The sequence below is a fragment of the Panulirus ornatus genome, chromosome 9, assembly GCF_036320965.1.
Source record: "Panulirus ornatus isolate Po-2019 chromosome 9, ASM3632096v1, whole genome shotgun sequence".
NCBI lineage: Eukaryota > Metazoa > Arthropoda > Malacostraca > Decapoda > Palinuridae > Panulirus > Panulirus ornatus.
In genome coordinates this window covers 23,431,082-23,457,838 of record NC_092232.1, presented here as the reverse complement: position 1 = coordinate 23,457,838, position 26,757 = coordinate 23,431,082, and the positions used below count along the sequence as shown (strand labels likewise).

At 40.7% G+C, this 26,757-nt stretch overlaps 1 protein-coding gene across 1 annotated transcript in view; it reads left to right on the top strand.

Annotated features, from left to right (window-relative positions):
• The window catches only part of LOC139750042 (probable glutamate receptor), a 67,036-nt gene extending 57,583 nt beyond the window's left edge, over positions 1-9,453 (top strand). The window contains exon 10 of the mRNA XM_071664380.1: positions 9,317-9,453. The gene's annotated coding sequence lies outside the window, so the exon portion shown is untranslated. The remainder of the gene's footprint in view (positions 1-9,316) is intronic.
• Positions 9,454-26,757: the final 17,304 nt, after the last annotated feature.

Here is a 26,757-nt window from a genome sequence, read left to right as displayed (position 1 = left end):
TATTCAGGGTGGTGTGCAAAGTGAGAGGATCAGGGAGAATGGTTTGGTGAACAAAGATGAGGGGTAGTGAAAGTTTTGTGGAAGATAAAAGCTGGCAAGGTGGTGGGTTTGGATGGTATTGCAGTGGATTTTATTAAAAATGGGGTGACTGTTGTTGAATGGTTGGTAAGGATATTGAGTGTATGTATGGATCATGATGCAGTGCCTGAGGATTGGTGGAGTCCATGCATAGTGCCATTGTAAATAGTCAAAGAGGATAAAGGTGAGTGTTCAAATTACAGAGGCATAAGTTTGTTGAATATTCCTCGGAAATTATATGGGGGGGTTATTGATTGAGAGAGGGTAAAGGCATGTACAGAGCATCAGATTGGGGAAGAACAGTGTGGTTTCAGAAGTGGTTGAGGATGTGTGAATCAGGTGTTGGCTTTGAAGAAGGTTTTTTTTTATTATTATTTTCCTTTGTCGCTGTCTCCCGCGTTTGTGAGGTAGCGCAAGGAAACAGACGAAAGAAATGGCTCAACCCACCCCCATACACATGTATATACATACACGTCCACACACGCAAATATACATACCTATACATCTCAGTGTACACATATATATACACACACAGACATACACACATATACACATGTACATAATTCACACTGTCTGCCCTTATTTATTCCCATTGCCACCTTGCCACACATGGAATAACATCCCCATCCCCCCTCATGTGTGTGAGGTAGCGCTAGGAAAAGACAACAAAGGCCCCATTCGTTCCCACTCAGTCTCCAGCTGTCATGTAATAATGCCCAAAACCACAGCTTCCTTTCCACATCCAGTCCCCACAGAACTTTCCATGGTATACCCCAGACGCTTCACATGCCCTGATTCAATCCATTGACAGCACGTCGACCCCAGTATACCACATCGATCCAATTCACTCTATTCCTTGCCCGCCTTTCACCCTCCTGCATGTTCAGGCCTCGATCACTCGATCTTTTTTACTCCTTCTTTCCACCTCCAATTTGGTCTCCCACTTCTCGTTCCCTCCACCTCCGACACATATATCCTCTTGGTCAATCTTTCCTCACTCATTCTCTCCATGTGCCCAAACCATTTCAAAACACCCTCTTCTGCTCTCTCAACCACGCTCTTTTTATTTCCACACATCTCTCTTATCCTTACATTACTTACTCGATGAAACCACCTCACACCACATATTGTCCTCAAACATCTCATTTCCAGCACATCCACCCTCCTGCGTACAACTCTATCCATAGCCCACGCCTCGCAATCATACAACATTGTTGGAACCACTATTCCTTCAAACATAGCCATTTTTGCTTTCCGAGATAATGTTCTCGGCTTCCAAACATCTTCAAGGCTCCCAGGACTTTCACCCCCTCCCCACCCTATGATTCACTTCCGCTTCCATGGTTCCATCCACTGCCAGATCCACTCCCAGATATCTAAAACACTTTACCTCCTCCAGTTTTTCTCCATTCAAACTTACCTCCCAATTGACGTGACCCTCAACCCTACTGTACCTAATAACCTTGCTCTTATTCACATTTACTCTTAACTTTCTTCTTTCACATGCTTTACCAAACTCAGTCACCAGCTTCTGCAGTTTCTCACATGAATCAGCCACCAGCGCTGTATCATCGGCGAACAACAACTGACTCACTTCCCAAGCTCTCTCATCCCCAACAGACTGCATACTTGCCCCTCTTTCCAAAACTCTTGCATTCACCTCCCTAACAACTCCATCCATAAACAAATTAAACAACGATGGAGACATCAAACACCCCCCCCCCCCCCCCCCCCCCCCCGCAAACCTACATTCACTGAGAACCAATCACTTTCCTCTCTTCCTACATATACACATGCCTTACATCCTCGATAAAAACTTTTCACTGCTTCTAACAACGCCTCCCTCACCATATACTCTTAGTACCTTCCACAGAGCATCTCTATCAACTCTATCATATGCCTTCTCCAGATCCATAAATGCTACAGACAAATCCATTTGCTTTTCTAAGTATTTCTCACATACATTCTTCAAAGCAAACACCTGATCCACACATCCTCTACCACTTCTGAAACCACACTGCTCTTCCCCAGTCTGATGCTCTGTACATGCCTTCACCCTCTCAATCAATACCCTCCCATATAATTTCCCAGGAATACTCAGCAAACTTATACCTCTGTAATTTGAGCACTCACTCTTATCCCCTTTGCCTTTATACAATGGCACTATGCCAGCATTCCGCCAAGCCTCAGGCACCTCACCATGAATCATACATACATTAAATAACCTTACCAACCAGTCAACAATACAGTCACCCCCTTTTTTAATAAATTCCACTGCAATACCACCCAAACCTGCTGCCTTGCCAGCTTTCATCTTCCACAAAGCTTTTGCTACCTCTTCTCTGTTTACCAAATCATTTTCCGTAACCCTCTCACTTTGCACACCACCTTAACCAAAGCACCCTATATCTGCCACTCTATCATCAAACACATTCAACAAACCTCCAAAATACTCACTCCATCTTCTCATATCACCACAACGTGTTATCTTCTCCCCATTAGCCCCCTTCACTGAAGTTCCAATTTGCTCCCTTGTCTTACGCACTTTATTTACCTCCTTTCAGAACATCTTTTTATTCTCCCTAAAATTTAATGATACTCTCTCACCCCAACTCTCATTTGCCCTCTTTTTCACCTCTTGCACCTTTCTCTTGACCTCCTGCCTCTTTCTTTTATACATCTCCCACTCATTTGCATTATTTCCCTGCAAAAATCGTCCAAATGCCTCTCTCTTCTCTTTCACTAATAATCTTACTTCTTCATCCCACCACCCATGCTTCTCATGCCACAAGCATCTTTTGCACAAGCCATCACTGCTTCCCTTAAATACATCCCATTCCTCCCCCACTCCCCTTACCTCCTTTGTTCTCACCTTTTTCCATTCTGTACTCAGTCTCTCCTGGTACTTCCTCACACAAGTCTCCTTCCCAAGCTCACTTACTCTCACCACCCTCTTCACCCCAACATTCTCTCTTCTTTTCTGAAAACCCATATAAATCTTCACCTTCGCCTCCACAAGATAATGATCAGACATCCCTCCAGTTGCACCTCTCAGCACATTAACATTCAAGTCTCTCTTTCGCGTGCCTGTCAATTAACATGTAATTCAATAACGCTCTCTGGCCATCTCTCCTACTTACATACGTATACTTATGTATATCTCGCTTTTTAAACCAGGTATTCCCAATCACCGGTCCTTTTTCAGCACATAAATCTACAAGCTCTTCACCCTTTCCATTTACAACACTGAACACCCCATGTATACCAATTATTCCCTCAACTGCCACATTACTCACCTTTGCATTCAAATCACCCATCACTATAACCCGGTCTTGTGCATCAAAACCACTAACACACTCATTCAGCTGCTCCCAAAACACTTGCCTTTCATGATCTTTCTTCTCATGCCCAGGTGCATATGCACCAATAATCACCCATCTCTCTCCATCAACTTTCAGTTTTACCCATATTAATCTAGAATTTACTTTCTTTCATTCTATCACATACATGTACAGGGTAAAGGCATGTACAGAGCATCAGATTGGGGAAGAGCAGTGTGGTTTCAGAAGTGGTTGAGGATGTGTGAATCAGGTGTTTGCTTTGAAGAAGGTATGTGAGAAATACTTAGAAAAACAGATGGATATAGCATATATGGATCTGGAGAAGGTATATGATAGGATGGATAGGGATGCTTTGTGCAAGGTTTTGAGAGTATGTGGTGTGAGAGGTAAGTTGCTAGAAGCAGTGAAAAGTTTTTACCAAGTATGTACGGCATGTGTACAAGTAGGAAGAGAGGAAAGTGGTAGGTTCCCAGTGAATGTCGGTGTGCAGCAGGGTGTATGATGTCTCCATGGTTGTTTAATTTGTTTATGGATGGGTTGTTACGGAGGTGAATGCAAGAGTTTTGGAGAGAGGGGCAAGTATGCAGTCTGTTCTGGATGAGAGGGCTTGGGAAGTGAGTCAGTTGTTGTTTGCTGATGATACAGTGCTGGTGGCTGATTTGGGTGAGAAACTGTAGAAGCTGGCGACTGTGTTTGGTAAAGTGTGTGAAACGAGAAAGTTGAGAGTAAACTGGAATAAGAGCAAGGTTATTAGGTTCAGTAGGGTTGAGGGATAAGTTAATTGGGAGGTAAATTTGAATGTAGAAAACCTGGAGGAAGTGAAGTGTTTTAGATATCTGGGAGTAGACTTAACAGCAGATGGAACATTGAGGCGAAAGTGAGTCACAGATTGGGGGAGGGAGCGAAGGTTCTGGGAGCATTGAAGAATGTGTGGAAGGAAAGAACATTTTCTCAGAGAGCAAAGATGGGTATGTTTGAAGGAATAGTGGTTCCAACAATGTTATATGGTTGTGAGGCATGGGCTATGGATACGGTTGTGCAGAGGAGGGAGGATGTGTTGGAAATGAGATGTTTGAGGACAATATGTGGTGTGAGTTGGTTTGATCGAGTAAGTAATGAAAGGGTAAGAGAGATGTGTGGTAATAAAAAGAGTGTTGTTGGGAGAGCAGAAGAGGGTGCATTGAAATGGCTTGGACACTTGAAGAGAATGAGTGAGGAAAGATTGACAGAGAGGATATATGTGTCAGAGGTGGAGGGAAGGAGAAGCGGGAGACCAAATTACAGTTGGAAGGATGGAGTGAAAAGGATTTTGAGTGATCAGGGCCTGAACATACATGAAATGGCACTCCCCTTCCCCTGTGCACGCGCACAAGGTAGCGCTACAAAATGACAGCAAAGGCCACATTTGTTCACACTCAGTCTCTAGTTGTCATGTATAATGCACCAAAACACAGCTCCCTTTCCACATCCAGGCCCCACAAACTTTCCATGGTTTACCCGAGACATGGACAGCATGTTGACCCCAGTATACCACATTGTTCCAATTCACTCTATTCCTTGCTTGCCTTTCACCCTCCTGTATGTTCAGGCCCTGATTACTCAAAATCCTTTTCACTCCATCCTTCCCACCTCCAATTTGGTATCCCACTTCTCCTCGTTCCTTCCACCTCTAACACATATATCCTCTTTGTCAGTCTTTTCTCCCTCATTCTCTCCATGTGACCAAACCGTTTCAATACACCCTCTTCTGCTATCTCAACCACACTCTTTTTATTACCACACATCTCTCTTACCCTTTCGTTACTTACTTGATCAAACCACCTCACACCACATATTGTCCTCAAACATCTCATTTCCAACACATCCACCCTCCTCTTCACAACCCTGTCTATAGCCATGCCTCCCAAACATATAACATTGTTGGAACCACTATTCCTTCAAACATACCCATTTTTGCTCTCTGAGATAACGTTCTTGCCTTCCACACATTCTTCAAGGCTACCAGAGCCTTCGCCCCCTCCCCCACCTTCTGACTCACTTCCGCTTCCATGGTTCCATCCTCTGCTAAATCCACACCCAGATATTTGAAACACTTCACTTCCTCCAGTTTTTCTACATTCAAACTTACCTCCCAATTGACTTGTCCCTCAACCCTACTGAACCTAATAACCTTGCTCTTATTCACATTTACTCTGTGCTTTCTTCTGTGACACTTTACCAAACACAGTCACCAGCTTCTGCAGTTTCTCACCTGAATCAGCCACCAGTGCTGTATCATCAGTGAACAACTGACTCACTTCCCAAGCAGTCTTATCCAGAACAAACTGCACACTTGCCCCTTTCTCCAAAACTCTTGCATTCACCTCTCTAACAACCCCATCCATAAACAAATTAAACAACCATGGAGACATCATGCACCCCTGCCGCAAACCTACATTCACTGGGAACCAGTTACTTTCCTCTCTTCCTACTCGTACACATGCCTTGCAACTTTGATAAAAACTTTTCACTGCTTCTGGCAACTTACCTCCCAGACCATATACTCTTAACACCTTCCTCATAGCATCTCTATCAACTCTATCATATACCTTTTCCAGATCCATAAATTTGTGTGCTGAAAAAGACTGGTGATTGGGAATACCTGGTTTAAAAAGAGATATACATAAGTATACATATGTAAGTAAGAGAGATGGCCAGAGAGCTTTATTGGATTACATGTTAATTGATGGGCAGGTGAAAGAGAGACTTTTGGATGTTAATGTGCTGAGAGGGGCAACTGGAGGGATATCTGACAATCATTACCTTGTGGAGACGAAGGTGAAGATTTGTAGAGTTTTCAGAAAAGAATAGAGAATGTTGGGATGATGAGAGTCTTGAGAGTAAGTGAGCTTGGAAAGGAGACTTGTGTGTGGAAGTATCAGGAGAGATTGAGTGCAGAATGGAAAAAGGTGAGAGCAAATGATGTAAGGGGAGTGGGGGAGGAATGGGATGTATTTAGGGAAGCATTGATGGCTTGCGCAAAAGATGCATGTATCATAAGAAAGGTGGGAGGTGGGCAGATTGAAAAGGGTAGTGAGTAGTGGGATGAAGAAGTACAATTGATAATGAAAGAGAAGAGAGAGGCATTTGGACAATTTTTGCAGGGAATAGCGCAAATGACTGATAGATGTATAAAAGAAAGAGGCAGGAGTTCAAGAGAAAGGTGCAAGAGGTGAAAAAGAGGGCAAATAACAGTTGGGGTGAGAGAGTATCATTAAAATATAGGGAGGATAAAAAGATGTTTTGGAAGGAGGTAAATAAAGTGCGTAAGAGAGGAGAACAAATGGGAACAGTGGTGAAGGGGGCTAATGGGAAGGTAATAACAAGTAGTGGTGAAGAGAGAAGGAGATGGAGTGAGTATTTTGAAGGTTTGTTGAATGTGTTTGACGATAAAGTGGCAGATATAAGGTGTTTTGGTTGAGGTGGTGTGCGAAGTGAGAGGGTCAGGGAGAATGGTTTGGTAAACAGAGAAGAGGTAGTGAAAGCTTTGCGGAAGATGAAAGCCAGCAAGGTGGTGGGTTTGGATGGCACTGCAGTGGAATTTATTAAAAAGGGGGTGACTGTGTTGCTGACTGGTTGGTGCGGATATTCAATGTATATATGACTCATGGTGAAGTACCTGAGGATTAGCAGAATGCATGCATAGTGCCATTGTTCAAAGGCAAAGGGGATACAGGTGAGTGCTCAAATTACAGAGGTATAAGTTTGGTGAGTATTCCCGGTAAATTATATGGGAGGGTATTGATTTAGAGGGTGAAGGCATGTACAGAGCATCAGATTGGGGAAGAGCAGTGTGGTTTCAGAAGTGGTAGAGGATGTGTGGATCAGGTGTTTGCTTTGAAGGTTTGTGAGAAACCCTTAGAAACACTTAGAAAAACAGATGGATTTGTATGTAGCATTTATGGATCTGGAGAAGGCATATGATTGGGTTGATAGAGATGCTTTGTGGAAGGTTGTGAGTACATGGTGTGGGAGGTAAATTGCTAGAAGCAGTGAAAAGTTTCTACCAAGGATGTAAGGCTTGTGGCTTGTGGACAAGTAGGAAGAGAGGAAAATGATAGGTTCCCAGTGAATGTCAGTTTGCAGCAAGGGTGCTTGATTTCTCCATGGTTGTTTAATTTGTTTATGGATGGGGTGGTTAGGAAGGTGAATGCAAGAGTTTTGGAGAGAGGGGCAAGTATGCAGTCTGTTCTGGATGAGAGGGCTTGGGAAGTGAGTCAGTTGTTGTTCGCTGATGATACAGCTTTGGTGGCTGATTTGGGTGAGAAGCTGCAGAGGTTGGTGACTGAATTTAGTATAGTGTGTGAAAGAAGAAAGTTGAGAGTATATGTGATTAAGAGCAAGGTTAATAGGTTCAGTAGGGTTGAATGACAAGTTAACTGGGAGTTAAGTTTGAATGAAGAAAAACTGGAGGACGTGAAGTGTCTTAGATATCTGGGAGTGGACTTAGCAGCGGAAGGAACCATGGAAGCGGAGTGAGTCACGGGGAGGGGAAGGGGGCTAAAGTTCTGGGAGCATTGAAGAATATGTGGAAGGCAAGAATGTTATCTCAGAGAGCAAAAATGGGTATGTTTGAAGAATAATTAGTGGTTCCAACAGTGTTATATGGTTGCAAGGCATGGGCTATAGATAGGATTGTGCGGAGGAGGGTGGATGTGTTGGAAATGAAATGTTCGAGGACAATATGTGGTATGAGGTGATTTAAGTAATGAAAGGGTAAGAGAGATGTGTGTTAATAAAAAGAGTGTGGTTGAGAACAGAAGAGGGTGTGTTGAAAAGGTTTGGACACATGGAGAGAATGAGTGAGGAAAGATTGACAGAGAGGATATATGTGTCAAAGGTAGAGGGAAGGAGGAGAAGCAGACCAAATTGGAGGTTGACTGAAAAAGATTTTGAGCCCATGCCTCGCATGCATATAACATTGTTGGAATCACTATTCCTTCAAACATACCTATTTTTGTTCTCTGAGATAACATTCTCACCTTCCACACATTCTTCACCACATTTGATTAGAGCCAAAATTCACATTAAGAATAAAAGAATACAATGGCAAGAAGTATTTTGTTAAAACATTGACAAGATACTTATCTCATGTTAGAATGCCTACCTATAATGATAGAAAAGAGACCATATGTGTATACAACAGTATCTGTCAATAGTAGTACAGATGTTCCCCATCTTATGATTGTTCAAATTTACAATGGAGCAATATTCAAAAGTTTATTATAAAATAGGCTTTGTGTTTGTTGATTTGGTCCAATTGTAAGTTAAGTGGTCTGAGGACATTTAAGCTAGGGTAGGCAACGCTGTGATTGTTGGTAGGTTAGATGTACAGTATTAAATGTACATATTAATTGTACTTTCAATTTATGATGGGTTTATCGGAATATAACCCCATCATGTGGAGGAGCATCTGCAATGCTATTTCAATGGCCTTTACCAAGATTAAATAATACTTGCGTATACCTGAAAACTGTAACGTGCTGAATTCATTCATAAATATTTTCTTGTGCTACACATTTCTTGACAAATGGGTACTCCACAAAAGCAGTTTGTTTGAATAATTAGAATTAGGATGACATTAGACTTCACTTATTTGGTTTACAAAAAATTTGGGAAAGCAGATGGCTGTCCCTTGAAATAGATTGCATCTCTCTGTTAATGATTGAAAAGGATGATTCTTCTCTCCATTATCCTATAATATTCTCTTAGTTAAGGGTATAAAACTAAAGACTTACATAAATATTATATTTGCTCTATATCAAATATGTTACACTTTTTAACCAGTATTCAACAATAAATATAAGAAAACATGGAAGAGGAGCAATCACAGACAATAATAAATTTTTTCTTTCCAGATGAACTGAAATAAAACCTGTAAAACATGTTTCCCTACAAACTCAGTAATTACCAACAACTGGTTTATTTATCATTTAATGTGATGAATTTTTTTCTCTACTAGCTATCAAGACTTGACCCTTAAGTATAATGCCATTATGAAGGATGGACATTAATGTGCTCAGTAAGGCAAACGGTACTAAGCTTAATCTTCGTCTGTGGCCTATTGCCACAATAAAATTGAAATACTACACCTTCTCTACTGAGGGTTGTCTCTTTAATACAGTATTATTACAATGTTCTCAAACTGTCTTTAGAAAAACCAGAGGACTGTATCTTGTACTGAAAACAAGTTTACTGATACTTACTGTGTTAAATGTGTCAATGAGCATCACTATTGCTGCACAGCTAACAATTTTCAATGAAACATAAACAATAATATTTATTAGAAATGATATAGGTAGTACAGAACTGGAAAGAACAAATGATTACGAAAAACTCAAACTAATAAGTTTCATGAAAGTAAATTATTCCACTGGTACAGTGTTTTATACAAAATCTGTTCTGTACAGGTAAATTAAGCTGAAAGAAAATTAATACAGAAATACAGAGATAAGTAAACCACATGTCTCTGCTGGAAGATCTTTGAAGATCTTTATTCATGTACCTCTACTGATAGATGTGCTAAAGGTCTCTGAAGGAAGATCTTCATTAAAGTAAATCAACATGATTTACATAGCACACTAGTACAACCTACAATGTACAGACTGAGCATGACTTTTTTTGGTTTTGGTGAACTAAAAGAAAAAAACAAAAGCATACTACAGATGTGTATGCTGAATACTATCTAAGCTTGGATGTCTGTACGAATTTTAATGAAAAAACAAAATTACATTTTTTCAAATGACCTTGCATACCTGAATGGCTTATTACCTTAAATACTGTTTTAATCAGTTTCGAGAAAAATCTTCATATTCACTGTTAAAGAACCCACACTTTTTGTGGAATGTATGAAGAGTTCCTCTATCACAACCTTAGGAATGTCAAATATAATTGCAGTTTTGGTAGAATTTTCATTATAGAGTCAGTTCTGTGTGAAGAGTTACATCACAGAATTAATGCTGTTAAGACTGTTAAAATAATTCAACCCAGAATACCCCAAAGCCATCCCGTTCTCAGTTTCACAACAAATATCAAAATATAAAAACCTTAACAGAGAGGTCCTGTGAAAGGTACTACAAATATATGGGATAAATGGAAAGTTACCAAATGCAGAGGAGTTTTGAAAGCCAAATAAATCATGAGTGTGAAGTAAGTTGAGTGGTTCTTAGTGGAAGGAGATCTATGCCATGGATGGGTGAAGTCAATGTGGCTGTTCAATGTTTATGGACTGGGTAATGAAGGAGGTTGATTTAAAGGTCTTTGAGCAAGGGGTAGGTCTAAGGTATACCAAGTGAGGTGGGTGGTGAATCTGTTGCTGTTTCCAGATGACAAGGTTTCAGTGGCAGACTTTAATGATAGTTTTATACACTGCATAACCAGAGAAAGCTCTAAATGCGTATGTAAAAAGGGATTACAAGAGATGGTTTGAGATGAAGTTTGAATAGGGAGGACCTGGAGGATGAGGAGTGCTTTCAGTACCTCGAAGTTAACTAGGTAGTAGATGGAACAATGAGGATTGACGTGAGCCACACAGTGGGAGCGGGGGGGATCAGATTCTCTGTGCACTGAGGACTGGGTGGAAGGAAAGGTCATCTGTTATGGCAAAAATGGGTACCTTTGAAGGTATAGCAGTGTTATATTGATTCCTCTTAGGCCTTGCATGCAAATGAAAGAAAGAAGGGCAAACAAGTTGGAAATGAAAGTTCTCAGGACTGTGTCCTACGAGGTAGGTTGATAATTCAAGGAGTGACAGTGTAAGAGAGAGGTGTGTTAGTAAATGCAGTTTGACAGAAAAAATTAACCAAAGTGTACAGAACTGGTTTGGACATATGGAGGATAACAGTAGAAAGATTGACCAAGAGAGAGGGGTCAGGAGGAGGCCAAGGAAATGGTAGGATGGAGTGAGTGAGTCTTTAGGGTATTGGGAACTGAAAATTCAGTTGGATGTGTACATGAGAAAGAAGAACTGGATCAGTGTGATGTACAAGGGGCTTAATCAGGGGATATGAAGAGGTCTGTGGACACTGGGCTATGGTTTCAGTGCATTATACATAATAGCTAGAGAGTGGATGTCTGTTTCTTAAACAGAAACAAATATATATATATATATATATATATATATATATATATATATATATATTTTTTTTTGTCACTGTCTCCCGCGTTTGCGAGGTAGCGCAAGGAAACAGACAAAAGAAATGGCCTAACCCACCCCCATACACATGTATATACATACGTCCACACACGCAAATATACATACCTACACAGCTTTCCATGCTTTACCCCAGACGCTTCACATGCCCTGATTCAATCCACTGACAGCATGTCAACCCCGGTATACCACATTGATCCATTTCACTCTATTCCTTGCCCGCCTTTCACCCTCCTGCATGTTCAGGCCCCGATCACACAAAATCTTTTTCACTCCATCTTTCCACCTCCAATTTGGTCTCCCACTTCTCCTCGTTCCCTCCACCTCCGACACATATATCCTCTTGGTCAATCTTTCCTCACTCATTCTCTCCATGTGCCCAAACCATTTCAAAACACCCTCTTCTGCTCTCTCAACCACACTCTTTTTGAAATGGTTTGGGCACATGGAGAGAATGAGTGAGGAAAGATTGACCAAGAGGATATATGTGTCGGAGGTGGAGGGAACGAGGAGACGTGGGAGACCAAATTGGAGGTGGAAAGATGGAGTGAAAAAGATTTTGTGTGATCGGGGCCTGAACATGCAGGAGGGTGAAAGGAGGGCAAGGAATAGAGTGAATTGGATCGATGTGGTATACCGGGGTTGTCGTGCTGTCAGTGGATTGAATCAAGGCATGTGAAGCGTCTGGGGTAAACCATGGAAAGCTGTGTAGGTATGTATATTTGCGTGTGTGGACATGTATGTATATACATGTGTATGGGGGTGGGTTGGGCCATTTCTTTCGTCTGTTTCCTTGCGCCACCTCGCAAACACGGGAGACAGTGACAAAGCAAATATATATATATATATATATATATATATATACACAGAAACCTCCCCAATTCAGAACAGCAAAAACATAACAGTAATACAGCAGAATATCAAAATACAAATAATCAAGTGCTTTGTACATGGGTAACAGGATCTGCACTGGAATATTTAAATAATTTAACACCGAATGTTATATATCTACAGCATACCACTCCTCTGTATGCCATTACACAGCTAAACTTGAGCAGCAGATGGCTATTTTATTCTTCCAGAGAATATAGGGGCTAATAACAACCATGACATAAGAGAATCTGCATATTTGAACAAGAATCTAGTTAGAAAAAAAGCTGATGGCTTAAGAGATTAACAATAATTATATAAAAATCTTTAATATGGCCTGTCACTTGCCCTATCTACCAAAACCTCTTTGACTGTGATGGGTGACTTCCAGCAATAAAGGCCTACTATGTACAGTATATTAACCTACTTAACTCTGACCTACATCTAGTACCACTGCTACAACTACAACCACAGTGAAAGATGTATCACAACTCCAAAGGGGGATCTTATAACCATAAAAAATACTGCAAACCGGGTAACACAAGAAAAGAAAATGAAGTACTACCTTAACATACAACTCAAAAATTATGAAATAGCTGATTTCAAAATAGTATGAATAATGCAAATGAAAAACCTGGAAAAAAAAATTGCACAATGCAATATAGAGATTTAACTGTGACTAATTGTTTTTCTATTTTCTTCCATGTATATATGTTACCATAGACATTTTCCTTGGAGAGCGTATGCAGAACTTCATCCAATTACTTTACTACATTTCAAGGCACTACTATCATTCAATGTTTGAGTAAATGAATCATGATTTATAATGAATTTCTTTTCTAAATACATATACAAAAATTAAAAACCTAAACTACCAAATTATTTCACCAGTATTCACTCCATTTTCATTTACAAAGATCTGAGAAATAGAATAAAATGATAATAGATGCCTTATAATTTTCATCATCTCTGGGAAAAGGGGAGTAAGAATGCTGCCCACATATCTTTTGTGTGATGTAAAAGGTGACTAAGGGGAAGGAGCAGAGGTTTGGAAGTCCTCCCATTTTGTACTGCTTTTCAGAAGAAACAGAGGAAAGAACTACACGAGAATAATTTTTTCTTCTAAGGCTTGGTCATCTGTTCTAGACGCTACCTTACTCAAGCAAGAAACAGCGAACATGTTAAACTGATATATAAAATATATAACGTATAAGATACCTTATATGTTAACTACTGGTCAGTGGTTTCTCATAAACTCATGTAAGGAAGTCTACTTCCATAATTTTCATAATGATAATTGACTTATAACCTAAAGCTATTGTGCAAGCTTTATATTACATTTAAATAAGGTGGCATCACAATCATTTTCTACTAGCATTTTGGAATCTATCCCATTACCACAATCATGTTATAGACTCTCTTCAGTGCCTAAAGTATTTTCTGGAAAAAAAGATTATTACTTCAACACAAGCATTGTACCATGCATACTGCCATATCTATAGTACCCAAAAACATGAGGGGGCGAGGTTGTTCTAACAATACTATATGGTTGTGAGACATGGGCTATGGCTAGGGTTGTATGGAGGAGAATGGATGTATTGGAAGTGAAATGTTTGAGGACAGTATGTGGTGTGAGGTGGTTTGATCAAGTAAGAAATGAAAGGGTGAGAGAGATGTGTGGAAATAAAAAGAGTGTGATTAAGAGAGCAGAAGAGGGTGTGTTGAAGTGGCTGGACATATGGAAAGAATGAGTGAGAAAAGATTGACAAAGAGGATATATGTGTCAGAGGTGGAGGGAACAAGAAGAGGGAGACCAAATCGGAGGTGGAAAGATGGAGTGAAAAAGATTTTGAATGTTTGGGGCCTAAACATACAGGAGGGTATGAGGCGTGGAAGGAATAGAATTGGAACGATGTGGTATACCAGGATCGACATGCTATCAATGAACCAAACAAGGGCATGTGAAATGTCTGGGGTAAACCATGGAAAGGTATGTGAGGGCCTGGATATGGATAGGCAGCTGTGGTTTCAGTGCATTACACATGACAACTAGAGACTGAGTGTGAACAAATATGGCCATTTTTGTCTGTTTTCCTGGTGCTACCTTGCTGAAGCAGGGGGTAGCGATGCTGTTTCCTGTGGGGTGGGGTAGCGACAGGAATGGATATATGAAGGCAAGCAAGTATGAATATGTGCATGTATATATGCATATGTCTGTGCATATGTGGGCATTTATGTGTGCATGTTTAAATGGATGAGCCATTCTTCGTGTTTCCTGGCACTACCCCACCGACATGGAAAACAGCCACATTTGTTCACACTCAGTCTCTAATTGTTATAAGTAATGCACCAAAACCACAGCTGCCTATCCACATCTAGGCCCCCACATACCTTTCCATGGTTTACCCCAGACATTTCACATGCCCTGGTTCAGTCCACTGACAGCACGTCGACCCTGGTATACCACATTGTTCCAGTTCATTCTTTTCCTTGCACTTCTCACACCCTCCTGTGTACTCATGCCCAGATCACTCAAAATCTTTTTCACTCCATCCTTCCACCTCCTATTTGGTCTCTCACTTCTTGTTCCCTTCACTTCAAGACTCATATATCCTCTCTGTCAACCTTTCCTCACTCACTCTCTCGATATGTTCACACCATTTCAACATGCTCTCTCAACCACACTTTTTATTTCCATTCATCTCTCTTACCCTTTCATTATTTTCTCAATCAAACCACCTCACACCACATATTGACATCAAACATTTCACATTCAACACATTCACCCTCCTCTGTACAACCCCATCTACAGCCCATGCCACACAACCATATAGTATTGTTGGAACTACTATTTCTTCAAACATATCCATTTTTGCTGTCTGAGAAAACATTCTCTCCCACACATTCATCAGTGCTCCCAAAATCTTCACTCTCTCCCCCTCCCTAAGACTTACTTCCGCTTCCATGGTCCCATTCGCTGTTAAATTCACTCCCAGATATTTAAAACACTTCACTTCCTCCAATTTTTCTCCATTTAAACTTGCATCCCAATCAACTTGTCCCTCAACCTTGCTTTTATTTACATTTACTCTCAACTTTCTCCTTTCACACACGCTTCCAAACTCAGTCACCAACTTCTGCAGTTTCTCACTCGAATCAGCCACCAGAGCTGTATCATCGGCAAACAGCTGACTCACTTCCCAGGCCTTCTCATCCCCAACAGACTGCATATTTACCCCTCTATCTAAAACTCTAGCAACCAACCCATCCATGAACAAATTGAACAACCATGGGGACATCACATACCCCTGCTGCAGACCAACCTTCACTGGGAACTAATCACTCTCCTCTCTTCCTACTCATATGCATGCCTTACATCCTTGGTAAAAACTTTTCACTGCTTCTAGCAGCTTAGCACCCACACCATATACTCTCAAAACCTTCCACAAAACATTTCTATCAACCCTATTATATGCTTTCTCCAGATCCATAAATGCTACAAACAAATCCATCATTTTCTAAGTATTTCTCGCTCACATTCTTCAAGGCAAGAACCTGATCCACACATCTTCAACCACTTTTGAAACCACACTGCTCCTCCCAAATCTGACAGTCTGTACATACTTTCACCCTTTCAATCAATACCCTTCCATACAATTTCCCAGGAGTAACAACAAACTTATGCCCCTTTAGTTTGAACACTAACCCTTATCGCCTTTGTACAATGGCACTATGCATGCATTCTGTCAATCCTCAGACACTTCATTCTGATCCATACATACAATGAATATCCTTACCAACCAATCAACAACACAGTCACCCCCTTTCTTACTGTATTCTTCTGCAATACTATCCAAACCTGCGGACTTGCTGGCTTTCATCTTCCGCAAAGCTTTCACTACCTCTTCTCTCTTAACCAAACCATTCTCCCTGACCCTCTCACTTTGCACACCACCCCAACCAAATTCCCTATATGTCACTCTGTCATCAAACATATTCAACAAACCTTCAAAATACTCACTTCATTACTAACCGTTATTACTTGCCCCCTTCACTGATGTTCCCATTTGTTCTTGTCTTATGCATGTTACTTATCTCCTTCCAAAGCATCTTTTATTCTATCTAAACTTTAATGATACTCTCTCACCCTAACTCTAATTTTCCCTCTTTTTCAATTTGTACCTTCCTTTTGACCTGCTACTTTCTTTTATACATCTTTCTTTTATACATCTTTCCTTGTATTGTCCAAATGCCTCTTTTTTCTTTCACTGACAACTCTACCTCCGACATGCATCTTTTGCACAAGCCATCACCGCTTCCCTTAATACATCTCATTCCTCACCTACTCCCCTCACGTTATTTGCTCTCACCTTTTGCCATTTTACACTGTCTCTCCTGATTATAATATAAAAGCAAAACAAGAACCATTCTATCAATATACATATGCCAAGGCCACCCTTTTGAGGGAGTTCCAGTTGGAACAGGTGTCAGTTATAGATAGAGAAAATGTTAATGTGCACGCTGCCAACACCATCTACTGTCATCTATGATAACAGTAGTGCAGCACCATGTCTTATGATTTTAAAAAGCTAAGAAGTCACACAGGCACTTAGACAAAACTTAACTGTGAGCTTAAATGGATGATGTATGCAATTAGACACAAAAAAATAAATCGGTATATAAATCTAACAGCAAATGGGTTAAGGAGCAATTTGAGGGGAGGTCAGTGTCTTTTCAGGCAAAGATAGATATGTTTGAAGGTATAATTATCCCAACAGTATTGTATGGATACATATCATTTGTCATGAACATGTAAGAAAGAAGGGAGGTACTTATGTTGGATATGAAATGCCTAAGAATAATGTGTGGTTTGAGGCAGGTTGATAGTGTATGGAATGACAGTGTTGGTGATGTGGTCATTAGCACAGTCTGATTGAGAGAGCTGACCTGGATTTACTAAAATGGTTTGGACACATGGGAGAGGATGAGTAAAGAAAGACTGATGAAAAGTATCTATGCATATGAGGTCAAGGAAGCAAAGGGGAAAAGGAGACAAAGAAGGGAATGGATGGATCAATAATGGCTTTGGATTATCTGAAGCCCTTATATTATGGAGAGTTAAAGGCATGCATGGGATTGAATAAACCAAACAAATGTGGTAAACTGCAACCTTTAGGTAATCAAGTGTCAGGAGTTGCCATTTTTTTAACAAAATTTTATTCCCTCCTACAGCGTGATATTATTTCTGATATTCTACAAACAACCAAACCCTTAAGTTCAGCCATATAATTTTGTACTCTGGAAGGGGAGACTATCCATACCAATATTTCTTTGTGCGGAGGAGGGTGGATGTGTTGGAAATGAGATGTTTGAGGACAATGTGGTGTGAGGTAGTTTGATTGAGTAAATAATGAAAGGGTAAGAGAGATGTGTGGTAACAAAAAGAATGTGTTTGAGAGAGGTGAAAAGGCTGTTTTGAAATGGCTTGGTCACATGGAGAGAATGAGTGAGGAAAGATTGACAAAGAGGATATATGTGTCAGAGGTGGAGGGAATGAGAAGTGGGAGACCAAACTGGAGGTGGAAGGATGGAGTGAAAAAGATTTTGAGCGATCGGGACCTGAACTTGCAGGAGGGTGAAAGGCATGCAAGGAATAGAGTGAATTGAAACTATGTGGTATAATGGGGTCGACATGCTGTCAATGGATTGAACCAGGGCATGTGAAGTGTCGGGGGTAAACCATGGAAAGTTTTGTGGGGCCTGGATGTGGAAAGAGAGCTGTGGTTTCAGTGCATTATACATGACAGTTAGAGCCTGTGAATGAATGTGGCCTTTGTTTTCTTTTCCTAGCGGTACCTTGCGCGCATGCAGGGGGAGGGGGCTGTAATTTCATGTGTGGTGGGGTGGCAATGGGAATGAATAAAGGCAGCAAGTATGAATTGTGTATATATGTATATGTCTGTGTATGTATATATATATGTATACGTTGAAATGTATAGGTATGTATATGTGCGTGAGTGGACGTGTATGTATATACATGTGTATGTGGGTGAGTTGGGCCTTTCTTTCGTCTGTTTCCTTGCGCAACCTTGCTGATACAGGAGACAGCGACAAAGTATAATAAATAAATACATAAATATATATAAATATACATGTATATATAAATATACATGTAAGGCATGTGTACGTGTAGGAAGAGAGGAGAGTGATTGGTTCTCAGTGAATGTAGGTTTGCGGCAGGGGTGTGTGATGTCTCCATGGTTGTTTAATTTGTTTATGGATGGGGTTGTTAGGGAGGTGAATGCAAGAGTTTTGGAAAGAGGGGCAAGTATGAAGTCTGTTGGGGATGAGAGAGCTTGGGAAGTGAGTCAGTTGTTCGCTGATGATACAGCGCTGGTGGCTGATTCATGTGAGAAACTGCAGAAGCTGGTGACTGAGTTTGGTAAAGTGTGTGAAAGAAGAAAGTTAAGAGTAAATGTGAATAAGAGCAAGGTTATTAGGTACAGTAGGGTTGAGGGTCAAGTCAATTGGGAGGTAAGTTTGAATGGAGCAAAACTGGAGGAAGTAAAGTGTTTTAGATATCTGGGAGTGGATCTGGCAGCGGATGGAACCATGGAAGCGGAAGTGGATCATAGGGTGGGGGAGGGGGCGAAAATCCTGGGAGCCTTGAAGAATGTGTGGAAGTCAAGAACATTATCTCGGATAGCAAAAATGGGTATGTTTGAAGGAATAGTGGTTCCAACAATGTTGTATGGTTGCGAGGCGTTGGCTATGGATAGAGTTGTGCGCAGGAGGATGGATGTGCTGGAAATGAGATGTTTGAGGACAGTGTGTGGTGTGAGGTGGTTTGATCGAGTAAGTAACGTAAGGGTAAGAGAGATGTGTGGAAATAAAAAGAGCGTGGTTGAGAGAGCAGAAGAGGGTGTTTTGAAATGGTTTGGGCACATGGAGAGAATGAGTGAGGAAAGATTGACCAAGAGGATATATGTGTCGGAGGTGGAGGGAACGAGGAGAAGTGGGAGACCAAATTGGAGGTGGAAAGATGGAGTGAAAAAGATTTTGTGTGATCGGGGCCTGAACATGCAGGAGGGTGAAAGGAGGGCAAGGAATAGAGTGAATTGGATCGATGTGCTGTCAGTGGATTGAATCAGGGCATGTGAAGTGTCTGGGGTAAACCATGGAAAGCTGTGTAGGTATGTATATTTGCGTGTGTGGACGTATGTATATACATGTGTATGGGGGTGGGTTGGGCCATTTCTTTCGTCTGTTTCCTTGCGCTACCTCGCAAACGCGGGAGACAGCGACAAAGCAAAAAAATATATATATATATATATATATATATATATATATATATATATATATATATATATATATCCCTGGGGATAGGGGAGAAAGAATACTTCCCACGTATTCCCTGTGTGTCGTAGAAGGCGACTAAAAGGGGAGGGGGCGGGTTGCTGGAAATCCTCCCCTCTCATTATTTTTTTTTAATTTTCCAAAAGAAGGAACAGAGAAGGAGGCCAGGTGAGGATATTCCCTCAAAGGCCCAGTTCTCTGTTCTTAACGCTACCTCGCTAAAGCGGGAAATGGCGAATAGTTTGAAAGAAAAGAAAAAAAAGATATATACATTATATATATATATATATATATATTTTTTTTTTTTTTTATACTTTGTCGCTGTCTCCCGCGTTTGCGAGGTAGCGCAAGGAAACAGACGAAAGAAATGGCCCAACCCCCCCCCCCATACACGTATATACATACGTCCACACACGCAAATATACATACCTACACAGCTTTCCATGGTTTACCCCAGACGCTTCACATGCCTTGATTCAATCCACTGACAGCACGTCAACCCCGGTATACCACATCGCTCCAATTCACTCTATTCCTTGCCCTCCTTTCACCCTCCTGCATGTTCAGGCCCCAATCACACAAAATCTTTTTCACTCCATCTTTCCACCTCCAATTTGGTCTCCCTCTTCTCCTTGCTCCCTCCACCTCCGACACATATATCCTCTTGGTCAATCTTTCCTCACTCATCCTCTCCATGTGCCCAAACCACTTCAAAACACCCTCTTCTGCTCTCTCAACCACGCTCTTTTTATTTCCACACATCTCTCTTACCCTTACGTTACTCACTCAGTCACCGTCACTTAGTCACCGTCTCCTGCATTAATGAGGAAGCACAAGGAAACAGATGAAAGAATGGCCCAACCCCCCCAAATCCACATGCATATACATAAATGCCCACATACACACATATGCATACCTATACATTTCAATGTATACATACACAGACATATACATATATACACATGTATATATTCATACTTGCTGCCTTCATTCATTCCCATCACCACCCCGCCACACACGAAACAGCAAACCCCCCCCTGCACACCCGAGGTATCACTAAGAAAAAACAAAGGCCAAATTTGTTCACACTCACTCTCTAGCTGTCATGTGTAATGCACGGAAACCACAGCTCCCATTCCACATCCGGGCTCCACAAAACTTTCCATGGTTTACCCCAGACACTTCACATGCCCTGGTTCAATCCATTGACAGCATGTCGACCCCGGTATACCACACTGTTCCAATTCACTCTATTCCTTGCAAACCTTTCACCCTCTTGTATGTTCAGGCCCTAATCGCTCAAAATCTTTTTCACTCCATCCTTCCCCCTCCAATTTGGTCTCCCACTTCTCATTCCCTCCACCTCTGACACATAAATCCTCTTTGTCAATCTTTCCACACTCATTCTCTAAATGTGACTAAACCATTTCAATACATCCTCTTCGCTCTCTCAACCACACTCTTTTTGTTACCACACATATCTCTTACCCTTTCATTACTTACTCTATCAAACCACCTCATACTTGCTTGCCTTCATCAATCCTGCCACACAGGAAATAGCATCATACCCCCATCACTACCCCCCCCACTTCAGCAAGGTAGCACCAGGGAAACAAACAAAAAAGGCCACATTTGTTCACACTCAGTCTCTAGCTGTCATGTATAATACACCGAAACAACAGACCTTTCCATGGTTTACCCCCAGACACTTCACATGCCCTGGTTCAGTCCACTGACATCACGATGACCCCCTAGTATACCACATCGTTCCAATTCAATCTATTCCTTGCAATCCTCACACCCTCCTGTATGTTCTGGCCCAATCGCTCAAAATCTTTTTCACTCCATCCTTCCACCTCCAATTTGGTCTCCCACTTCTTGTTTCTTCACCTCTGACACATATATCCTCTTTGTCAATCTTTTCTCACTCATTCTCTTCATACGTCCAAACCATTTCAACACATCCTCTTCTGCTCTCTTAACCACACTCTTTAATTCAACACATCTCTCTTACCCTTTCATTCATTACTCAATCAAACCACCTCACACCATATGTTGTCCTCAAACATTTCATTTCCAAAACATCTGCCCTCCTCTGTACAACCCATGCATTGCAACCATACAACATTGTTGGAACCACTATTCCTTAAAACATACCCATTTTTGCTCTTCGAGATAACGTTCTCTCCTTCCACACATTCTCCATCGCTGCTAGAACCTTTGCCCCCTCTCCTACCCTGTGATTCACTTCCATGGTTCCATACGCTGCTAAGTCCACTCCCAGATATCTAAAACACTTCACTTCCTCCAACTTTTCTCCATTCAATCTCAAATCCCAATTCACTTGTCCCTCATCCCTACTGAACCTAATACCCTTGCTCTTATTCACATTCACTCTCAACTTTCTCCTTTCACACACTTTTCCAGACTATCACCAACCTCTGCAGTTTCTCACCCAAAGCAGCCACCAGAGCTGTATCATCAGCTAACAACAAATGATTCACTTCCCAGGCCTTCTCATTCAACAACAGACTGCATACTCGCCCCTCTCTCCAAAATTCTTCCATTTACCTCCTTAACAACCCCATCCATAAACAAATTAAACATGTGGACATCACACACCCCTGCCACAAACTGACACTCATTGGGAACCAATCACTCTCCTCTCTTCCACTCATACACATGCCTTACATCCTTGGTAAAAACTTATCACTACTAGCAACTTACCTCCCAGACCATATACTCTTAGACCTTCCACAAAGCATCTCTATCAACCATATCATTTGCATTCTCCAGATCCATAAATGCTACATACAAATCCATCTGTTATTCTAACAGATGGATCCACACATCCTCTACCACTTCTGAAACCACACTGCTCTTCCTCAATCTGATGTACATGCCTTCATCCTCTCAACCAATACCTTCCATATAATTTCCCAGGAATGCTCAACAAACTTACGCCTCTAGTTTGAACACTCACATTTATCCCCTTTGCCTTTGTACAATGGCACTATGCATGCGTTCTGCTAATCCTCAGGCACCTCACCATGCTCCATACATACATCCTTACCAACCAATCAACAACAGTCACCCCCTTTATTAATAAATTCTACTGCAGTACTATCCAAACCTGCCACCTTGCCGGATTTCATCTTTCACAATGCTCTCACTACCTCTTCTCTCTTAGCAAACCAATCTCCTTGACCCTTTCACTTCGCACAACACCCCGACCAAAACATCCTATATCTGCCACATTGTCATCAAGCACATTCAACAAAATACTCACTCCACATATATATACTCAGTTGTTTGTCAAAACCATTAATGCAAAAAAGGATATCCCAATCATGCCAGAATCTCAAGCTTATTAGGTGTGTGTGTCTGGTGGGGGACATGCTATGTCAGTGGGATGAAATGGGCACTAGGAAAAGATTATCATTAAGACAGGAAAGGACCATGGATGAATGAGTCAATAAGAACAATGAAAACAATAAACTAATTTAGGCATGAGTTACATCTTAACACTAGTTTCCAAGGATGCACATCAAAACAAACTGAAAATTTCAAGAGTGAAAGGAAGCTCTAACATCAATCCCCATTATAAAAAAAAATGCCCTGAATGATCCCTGAAACTTATATGCAAGAGGAGAACCAATTTATACATAATTCAGTTAACCTTAGAGGTGAGTAACTGATGAGCTTGATATGTTAGCACAACCCATAAAACACACCACTATCGAGGGAGAAGTATGATACAAAATGTTCTCCCAAGCATCCTGTTAATGATGCTAAAAGTAAAATTTAACCTTTTAATCTGTCAATCTTAATGCTGAAGAGCTGGAAGTTATGGAGTTCAGATATTTGCTATTGAAGTTCAGAGGTATGAGTTGAAACTTTTTAGATTGCAAGAGGGGGAAAAAACTGGTTGTTGAGAGAACTCTGAAGAATAGGAAATAATTAAGTGCAGAGTACTTAAGAAGTTTGCTTGTTTGAGTACTTGCCACAAAAGTGAAAATCTAGTTTTTAGTGGGTTAGGATAGGTCTACTAAAGTAAGGAGATAAATTGGGGTTATTAAAACAGTATAAAAGCAAAGTTTTGAGAAAGATTGAAGAAATTATCAAAAAGACAACTCATTCGGTCAAATCATACACAGAGTAAATGATGGGATGGTCAAGATATAAATATGCATTACTGAAGTTAACAGAGGGTTGACTGGATGACGTGTATGGATGCAGTGAAAAAATTACTTAGTGCTATGGATGGGCCCAGTAAATGACATTTTGGACAGTGGTAGATGGGTTTCACCAGAAATGGAGTGCACTATTCAAACCTGGCTCATGATCAAGCTTCTGCTATAATTCTGGGCCCCTTAATTATCCCTGTTCTTTAAGTCCCCCTTCTCTAATATTTTTTCCAGTCAGTATAAACTGTCCATCTCTTCTTGTCAACATGACTGCTGTTTGAATTGTACCTTATTTCTGTAACACTGCTGAGTTCTGTGATCATAATTCCTATGATTATGCTGTATCATATCAGGCAACATGGTCACAACAAGGGAAATGGTTAATACAGTATGATACTGATGTATTCCAACAGGAAAAAATTCAAAATCTAAGTTAATTTAAATACTGTGATGTGGAAAATCAAAAAGGACCAAATTGGAGGTGGAAGGATGGAGAGAAAAAGATTTTGAAGGATTAAGGCCTAAACATACAGGAGGGTAAAAGGCACCCAAGGAATAGAGTGAACTGGAACAATGTGGTATACCAGGTTTGATGTGATGTCACTGGATTGAACCATGGCATGTGAAGTGTCTGGGGTAAACCATGGAAAGGTCTGTGGGGCTTAGATGTGGAAAGGGTGAGCTGTGGTTTCGGTGCATTACACATGACAGCTAGAGACTGAGTGTGAACGAATGTGGCCTTTTTTTTGTCAGTTCCTGGCGCTGCTTTGCTGGAGGAGGGGATGCTATTTTGTGTGTGGTGGGTTGGTGACGGGAATGGATGAAAGCAGCAAGTATGAATATGTACATGTGTGTATAAGTATGTGTATGTACAGGTACACCACCGATTTTCCAGCAACTGATGGTTCAGCACCTACTTTCACCCAGACAAAATTACATGATGGAACTTGAAATTAACGAGGCCACCAGACTAGTTTACTGGGCAGCCACAGATGGCATTGTTTGTAGGGCGCACTTATTTACATTCTCTACATTGCACTTGTTGGTGGTGATACCGCAATTCTGTGAGATTCTTAGTCTATTTTGCTTAAATTCAGTCCTGGCTAAGGCTTCTAAGACTTATGAGAGTGTCAGTCATGGTGTGAAATGTAAATACTAGTTGATATCGATCCAAGATAAAGTAGAACTGTTGGAAAAATGGACTGTGGTGTTTCGGTGCATAAGCTGTGTGGCATACACAGTGTTGGTTCATCAACTGTTTATGACATAAAGGAGCAAAGGGAGAAAATATTGAAATTCTATGCAGCCAGCAATTCCAAGAAGCAAATGACGATTAGAAAAACTATGAAAGATGGTAAGAGTACTGAGCACAATTGAAAGATGATGGAATGGTAGCACGATAATGGACCAGGCTAAATTGTTCCATGAAGAACTTGAATTACAACAAGATCGTGACTATAGTGAAGGATGGATTCAAAGATTCAAGAAGCGTCATGGAATTTCCATGAATAAAGTGTGTGGAGAAAAGCGGTTTGCAAAGCACGAAGAAGCTGCAGAGTATGTGGAGAATTTGTGACTTGTAGCTGATGAGCACCATGGTCCAGAGCAAGTGTATAATGTATTTCATTTATTAATCTAATTTACATTTAATATGTTTTAATTTAAATTCCTAGCTGTCCATGGTATACTTTAGACACATGGGAGATGTATAATTAGTGGGTTGGAGGTGTGTTGATGAATTATTATTATGTGACCATGGTTGGTCCAGCAAAATGGTTAATTCAGCAAGGCTTTGGAACCAAGAGTGCCGGAAAATCGGTGGTGTATCTGTATATGTATGTATACGGTGAAATGTATATGTGCGTGTGGGCGTTTATGTATATACATGTGTATGTCGGTGGGTTGGGCCATTTTTCGTCTGTTTCCTTGCACTACCTTGCTAATGTGGGAGACAGTGGTTAAGAATAATAAAATAAATGAAAAAATGTGAATGGAACTATTAACTGTACTGAAATTTGCTAAATGCTCGGCTTTTCCTTTGTATTTAGTGACCTAGGGGAACTTACTTTGTTTTCCATATCAATGACCAACATATGTAATGCCTACATACAGAGGATTAACTGATTTTACCATAATTCTTTTTCACTTCCTGCACTGGTGTGGAAGTGCCAGGAACAAATGTAGAATGGCCTCTAACTGTTCACATCTACTCTAGCTGTTTTGTATTATGGACCAAAACATATCCTGATTTCACTTGGCCTGTTACTTTTTTAGATATATTGAAAAGAAAAATTAATGTTAAAATTCATTAAGAAAAAGAAATCTTATGGGAGAGTCAATCATGTGTTAGTGAACAATATACAGGAGAAACATTTCCATGCATGATTACATCAATGACTTTGACTCAAGATTTTTCATACTATTGCAGTCCTTTAACATTACTCAGAGAATTCTGCTCAATATGCAAACACCATCAAATAATGCTAAATATGCTGGCATCAGAGTTTCTTTTCTAACATGATAGAAAAATTTAAACCAAACTGCTACCCATAGCTGAAAAACAGTATTTCCCTAATTTTCATGCTGTTAAAAGCAGCATTCACATAAATTTTTCCCTTTCGCTTGTTCAATATCATATTACATTTTTAACTTAAAAAAAAAAGAACAGAGAAGGGGGCCAAGTGAGGATATTCCCTCTAAGGCTCAGTCCTCTGTTCTTAACCCTACCTCGCCA